The 7,474-nt window shown below is 53.6% G+C and overlaps 2 non-coding genes across 2 annotated transcripts; one reads left to right on the top strand and one right to left on the bottom strand.

The window, feature by feature from the left end:
- Positions 1-6,355: 6,355 nt before the first annotated feature.
- LOC142565196 (5.8S ribosomal RNA) lies at positions 6,356-6,508 on the bottom strand. Its single transcript, XR_012824862.1, has one exon. It is a non-coding gene; the product is annotated as a 5.8S ribosomal RNA (ribosomal RNA).
- A 539-nt stretch (positions 6,509-7,047) lies between these two features.
- On the top strand, positions 7,048-7,236 carry LOC142565030 (U2 spliceosomal RNA). The gene has a single exon (XR_012824752.1). It is a non-coding gene; the product is annotated as a U2 spliceosomal RNA (small nuclear RNA).
- Positions 7,237-7,474: the final 238 nt, after the last annotated feature.

Genomic DNA, 7,474 nt, shown 5'->3' with positions numbered 1-7,474 from the left:
ATAGGAAGAAGCCCAGCGCAAACAACACGTGAGACTATTGAAGCGGCAAAGATTGCTAGTTTAGGGAGCGCGTGTGTTAGCGCGCCTTCAATAGATCTTTCAAGTAAAGAATTTGATTTTTTAAACGTGACACAGAGGGTGGCCTGATGGAGATTACATTTTAATCTTTTAGACTTGCTATTACAAACTTTTTGGCTATGCATGGTCGGTCTTCATCTTTGATATCATCTTAACTTTCCATTACACATGTCTCGGTGCTGTCTCATTTGACTAAAAATCAGTACATATGCGCATGCGTACGGTTGTGGGTGTTACCTATATATATATGTGTCTACAGCTTTGTGGAATAAAACCATTGTTGGAAGTTAGCGCTGTGTCCTCGTTTCGCCACTGTCTTTCGTCCCTTTTCGTGCGCTAAAAACCTCAATCATAGAATGGTTAAATTCTTCAATTCCCTCACCTTCGCAGATTCTGCATAGCGGGTCGTCCTCACAGAAGTTCTTTTGGTGTCCTCTTTGGCCGCAGTTGGTGCATTGAGTAGGCCGGTCGCATTCAAACGCAGTGTGCCCATGAGAGGCAAACCTGGTGCACCTAGGAAAGAATATGTGGTCGAAGAGAGGACATCTCGACCAGCCAATGTTCAGAAACTTCCTCTTTCCGACAGCAGAAAGACCATTACGATTTAGGCCGAAAACGACCGTCATTCCTTGTCCCCCCTTGCATGTCTTTTTGATTTCCATGTCGTCTGGAGTGCATGACAGGTGATTTTGCTTGATTACTTCTTCTGGTAAGGTTTCTAGGACAGTCTCTTCATCGAGTCCAATGACCTTGATTTGGAGTCGATTTTCTTTTGGGAGCTTTGTAGTCAGGTTTTTGAGATCGTTGTCTTTTTCAAAGTGACTAAGAAGCTTGTTGGAAGCTTCTTTTGATGATGTTGTGACAACGACACCTTCTTGTCCGTTTCTCATTGTTGCATCCTGCAATCCAAGTGTCACAGGGTCCACCTTCCTCTTGATGAGGGCAGCTACTTCGTTCTTGTGCAGTGTCCCAGATGAGACGACCAGTAGATAGGGACAGTGGGAATCTCGTTAATCCATTCATGCGCGTCACTAATTAGATGACGAGGCATTTGGCTATTTTTTTAAATCTCGGACACCAGAGCTTGACTGGCCGAGGTCCGTTCTTAGGGCGAGTTCCGTTTCACGGACACTTCCTCTCCGTCGGAGCGCAGTCAAGACTTCTGGGCCGCCAGAGCTTACTACTGCTTATGGGCAGTAGGACCCTGTTAGTTGGCGGATCCCTGTGCAGATCACGCCCTTCCTCGCCCACTGTACGTGGTTGTCATCCGCTGATGAACAGTGAAACAGCGCCAGCCCCCCTGGAGACACCTAATTGTTAAGATTTTAAAGTCATTAGCTTTGAAACCTAGGTCTTTGAGAGTTGAAACACTCTCTTTAGCCCATACCCCTCTGTAAGATATTGTAACTGTAGAGAGGATTAGTTTGTTTGGACCGGATATTTGTTTATGAAGATCCTGATTCATGTACTTGGTTGTTTCACGAAGTGTGCGTTTGATAGGCTGGTCCGACCGCCCACCACTTGTTCATCAATGATCAGGGCTTGACCATCCCTTTTTAAGGCGAGATCTGGGATCTTGGTGCCCTGAGTTGTGCGGAAGTGTGGTTCCTCTAAGACTGTAAAGCCCAATTCCCTACAACGGTTTGCCGTATAGCGAACGATGGTGTCATGTCTTTGAATTCTAGTGTGATGAGTACGATGGCATTTCTGGAGGACATGGCCCAGTGATTCTTGCTGGCTGCAGCCAGCTCTGCATGTCTTTGGCACCTCGCGACCCCGTTTCAGCCGCGTCAAAACTGGTATGGCATTCAGTCGCACCTCAATCAGGTTCACAAACTCGCGACCTGATAGGAAACGCGTGCCCTCCGTAACCCAGTTGGATGCACCTGGAGCATCAAAAATGTCCGTCAGAGCGGCCCCATCAACACTTCCATGACAGAACTTCTTCCAAAACGACTGATATGCGCCTTTGGATTCAATGGATTTACCTCTATAAATCATGAGAATGGGATCTCTCGAGGTTTTCTTTGACATACGACATGTTGGAAGCCTTCTTACAGGCGTCGAATGTAGACATAGACAGTGCGTTGCAACGGCGAACTCGTAGGTATGGGATTGTTGTACGCAGGTTCGGAATACCTAATCCTCCATCGCCAGCTTTGGCGTGAAAAGCACCCAGAGCGGTGTCATGTGGCAATTTCAGCCAGTTTCGAACCGCGGAGCAGATCGATTTGTCGAGGCGAGTCAAGAGTTTGGCAGATATTGGTCCCAAAGCGAGTCTGTGGTAAAGTCGAGGCGACAAGTAGTATCGCAGAACCACCAATCTCTGCTGGTGTTTCAGTGGCGCTTTAGAAACACGATCTAGGTAGTTTTTAAGTTCCGTATAGATGGATGGACTCCTTGTACCTTGCGGGCTAAAGGAGATTCCCAAATACTTCCAAATCGTTTCACCCTCAGAAGCAGGCATTGGCTCTTCGCCCACCATGAAGCCCACCATGAAACAAGCGAGTCATAGTTACTCCCGCCGTTAACTCGCGCTTTTCTTAATTTCCTCACGTTGACATTCAGAGCACTGGGCAGAAATCACATTGCGTCAGCACCGTCAACGGCCCTCGCAATGCTTTGTTTTAAGTAGACAGTCGGATTCCCCCGGTCCGTGCCAGTTCTGAGTTGGCTGTTTTCTGCCGGCGGAAGCAAGAACCTCAGGCGCGAAGCCCACGGAAAATGCACAGCTGTGGCTTTCCACAGGAAGGTCCCGACGCTGGTCCGGGCTCGGCCGCACCGCTTTTTACGGCGACGACCCTCGCCCAGTCCCGGTGCAGTGCCGTTCCTGCTTCTGGACCCCAGCCCGACCGGCTCAGCCCTCAGAGCCAATCCTTTCCCCAAGGTTACGGATCCGTTTTGCCGACTTCCCTTACCTACATTGGTCTATCGACTAGAGGCTGTTCACCTTGGAGACCTGCTGCGGTTGTGAGTATGGTCCGGCACGAAAATCACACTCCCTCACTCGGATTTTCAAGGGCTGACAGGAGCGCACCGGACAGCGCAAGAGCCGCACTGCTCTACGGAGCCACCGTCCCTATCTCGGGGTGAACCCATTCCAGGGACTCGATCTCCTTACAGAGAAAAGAAAACTCTTCCCGGGGTCCCATCGGCGTCTCCGAGCTGGTTTGCGTTGCCGCACTCGGTCCCGAAGGACCGATCTCCGTAGCCGGGTTCGGGACTGTTAACCCGATTCCCTTTTGGTTCCAGCGGGGCGTCTCCGATTCACAGACTGAGCTGCACAAACGCGCCCGCTTCTGAAAGGATTTCTCCTTTGCCTAAGGACCGACTGACCCATGTTCAACTGCTGTTCACATGGAACCCTTCTCCACTTCAGTCCTCAAGGTTCTCACTTCAGTATTTGCTACTACCACCAAGATCTGCACCAGTGGCGGCTCCAGGCGGGCTCAAGCCCGACACCTTCAACGCCCACCGCTGCGGCCCCCCTACTCGTCGCGGCTTAGCATCCCCACATTTCGTGCTTTTCTGCCGGCGACGGCCGGGGATAGGCGCGACGCTAGAGCGCCATCCATTTTCAGGGCTAGTTGCTTCGACAGGTGAGTTGTTACACACTCCTTAGCGGATTCCGACTTCCATGGCCACCGTCCTGCTGTCTTAAGCAACCAACAACCTTCTGGGTTCTCATGAGCGTCCCGAGTCGGGCGCCTTACCCCGGCGTTTGGTTCATCCCACAGCACCAGTTCTGCTTACCAAAAGTGGCCCACTTGGCACTCCCATCGCAGTGGGTGGCCTCAACCCAGAAGGCCTCCCGTACACGCATTGAAAGTTTGATAATAGGTTGAAGACATTTCGACCCCAATGCCTATAATCATTCGCTTTACCAGGTGTGACTGCTCTGCCATCGAGCGCCAGCTATCCTGAGGAAAACTTCGGAGGGAACCAGCTACTAGATGGTTCGATTGGTCTTTCGCCCCTATACCGAGGTCGGACGATCGATTTGTACGTCAGAATCGCTTCGGACCTCCACCAGAGTTTCCTCTGGCCTCGTCCTGCCCGGGCATAGTTCACCATCTTTCGGGTGCCAACGTGTGCGCTCTCGCTCCGCCCCGGCGACGAGTGAGCGCCTGGGAAGGGCCGTTGCTGCTCCCTTTTTCGGACCCCTGTGCGGTCCGGGATCGCAACGCAGCCCGCAAGGGGCCTTCACGTTTCATTGCGCCATTGGGTTTCGAGAGACCCATTGACTCGCGCACATGTTAGACTCCTTGGTCCGTGTTTCAAGACGGGTCGGGTGGGTTACCGACCTACTCGCCGCAAACCACGATAGCGCCTCCGCGGGAGAATCGCCCCGCTCGCAGCGGCTTCTCGCCGGCCAACCCGCCGCCACGGGACCAACCCGGACGACAGGAGACGACAAGCTTTCCCAGCGGGTTCTCCACTCCGTTTCCGGAGGGCGTCATCGTTCGGGCCTCCCGACAGCCGGGCGAAGCCCATGGGGCCTGGACGGAGTGACGAACTTCTTGTGCACGGCGAGGTATAACTCCCGCGAGCCGTCCCCGAAGGGACGGGCAGGTCACCTCCATAGCCGGACTCAAAGTCGTACGTTTCCCATTGACCCGCGTCCGTCGCGGCGTTCTACCGGCGGTGGGAAGTGCGCACCCTGGAGACCGCGTCTGCGTGCCAGCAGCCGGAACAGCCCCCCGAAGGGGGCCGTTTACCCGACGCCGCCGGCTCCGCGGTCTTCCGGAGACTGAATCCCACCGCTTTCGAGCTTCGAGGGCCCACCCGTTTTACTCTAAGCGGTTTCACGTACTCTTGAACTCTCTCTTCAAAGTTCTTTTCAACGTTCCCTCACGGTACTTGTGAACTATCGGTCTCTCGGTCGTAATTAGCCTTAGATGGAGTTCACCACCCACTTAGGGCTCCACTCTCAAGCAACCCGACTCACGGGAGGCTTCATCCCGGGCGCGCAACGGCGGAGACGGGCCTGGCACGTACTCTGGAAGAAGGCCCTGTCAGGGGGACTTGCACCGTCGCAAACACCCGAGAACGTCGCCTCCCATACACCACATTTCCCAACCGCCTGCAAGGACGGGGGATTCGGTGCTGGGCTCGGTCCCGTTTCGCTCGCAGCTACTCGGGGAATCCCTGTTGGTTTCTTTTCCTGCGCTTAGTGATATGCTTGAATTCAGCGGTTGTCTCGCCTGATCTGAGGTCGACAACGGATACATCGCTTTCGCCCATTCCGGCACGACCGAGTACGACGCCCTGCCACGTCCTTGCGGACGACGCTGGCAGGCGGCACAACGCCTGCGCGCGTGCATCATACGAGCGGTATGCTGAAAAGGACTCGACACGTTCGAAAACCCACGCCAACCGAGTACGACGCCCTACCACGTCCTTCGCCCAACACGGAGCTACTTATAGACGAGGCTGGCAGGCGGTGAACCGCCTGCACGCGTGCGGCGCACGAGCAGTTGCGTGGTGAGCAACCGTCTGAAGCCCAAACACCACCGAGGCAAAGATCGCCTTAGCAGCGCGACGCTTCAGCAGACACCGCAGGGACGACTAAAACCTGGCGGGGGGCATCGCCTCGTGTAGCGTCGTCCCTGCCCCAACTGGAATGGCCCAGTCTTTAGGGGACAGAGACTGCGAAGCACTTGGACCGACGGCGGACTACGACGGAACGCGTCAGCTCAGCCAACGCTCTCGAAGGCGACATTTTCCGTTTCGCGGCAATTTCTGCGCCGTGCCGTGCTCTTCTCGCTGGCAGACGGCGCTATCGCGTCGAACCGCTTTCGGGGGCCACCCTTCTCCTCCCTTCTCCTCGCAAGAATCTGCCAATCCCTGCGACGAAGCCCGGAAGGCGCGCCCAGACAGCTGCGGTGACACGAACGAGCGACAAGCTCTGGAACTCGACGTACTCCGAAGGCTAACAACGCAAATTGTGATCGCTTCCGACTCTCTCGCAAACGTGCGCGCTACATGGCAACGGACGTTCGTACCTCGCGCTTGGACCGCTCTTTACCTGCAGGTATCCGACTCCATCGTGCGGCGGTCTTGCTAGAGGCGCGCACTCGTCACGCTGCAGTAGATTATGATGCCTTGTTTCCGTCTCTTCGAAGATTTGACACAACGGCTCGCCACCGTCTCCTTTTCGTGAGGTCGCTGGCGCGTGGCATTAGCGCTCAACGTACTGTCCATGATGCCGACGCGGTCAAAACGAGTCGACGGACGCACGTTCCCTGTGCGCCGAAGGCTCTCTTGATATGTGATCCGACCCTCAAACAGACGAAGCCAAGGGACGACCCAAGGCCGCAATATGCGTTCGAAGAATCAGTGCTCAGTGTGTCCTGCAATTCACACCAAGTCTCGCAGCTGTCCGCGTTCTTCATCGACCCGAGAACCGAGTGATCCACCACTTAGAGTCGTGAAAAATAGTTTGTTCAATTCAGTACAGTACAACCAGGGTTTCAGGCACGTGGCGTCTCCCTGTGTGTGGTTTCAAAGAGCGCGTTTCGGCGTGCGCTCTTTCAGCGTGCGTACTCGCGCAGCTCTCCAAAACCACTCGGCCAGTGCCAGGGAGGGGGCTTCCTGCGCCGGAGCCACAAGTCTACTTGAGGCGGAAGACGAAGCCAGCAAGGGCTTGGCCGCAAGTGCGTTCGAATCCGGGACTACGGTCCCTCGTCTGTCCGTACTTTTCCTCTTTCGACGGAGTAGGCAATACCTACGCACACTAAAAGGCCTCTGCATCAGCGACACCATCAACGCCTCCACGAAGATTTTTAGAGCCCACATAGGCACATCTTAACGATCTTATTGTTCTTCGAGAAGCGCTTTTCGTCATGTTTTACACCTTTACAGTTTTAGCCTTTTATTACTAACACCACTAACTAGTTGTTTTTTAATCATTTGTTTACCTTTTATATTATACACCTTTTATCCGTTTTTTGCTTGGTTTTGTAACACATATTTTGATGTATTGTAACTAGCATAATAAAAAACTCTGTTCTTATCAGCTTAATATCTGATACGGGTTCTATATGGACCCACGATATTAAACTTATTTTTGGAAGTTGGCGGAGTACTTGAAGCCTGCTTCACCTCCGCCGCAGGTCGGCCCGGTATCGCAATACCTCCGGGATCGGCCCCCGCTCACTTAGGTGAGACTTCATTCAATCAAAATGAAGAACACAAGCTCGAAGCGAGCACTGACTTCACACGCACCATTCCTATACCATACGCAACGATGCCGGTTCGCGGACCACGAGAGTAATTAAACGGCCACTCCACCTGTGTGTAGCGTCGCAATTCTTACCGCGCAAATGGGACAGCCGCACCAGCAAATTTCTAATTACGGCCTTCGAGAAAAATAAATAACAGCAAAAAAAAAAAC

Source organism: Dermacentor variabilis, chromosome 11 (genome assembly GCF_050947875.1).
Source record: "Dermacentor variabilis isolate Ectoservices chromosome 11, ASM5094787v1, whole genome shotgun sequence".
In the NCBI taxonomy this organism is placed as follows: Eukaryota; Metazoa; Arthropoda; class Arachnida; order Ixodida; family Ixodidae; genus Dermacentor; species Dermacentor variabilis.
This window is presented reverse-complemented; position numbering and strand designations above follow the sequence as displayed.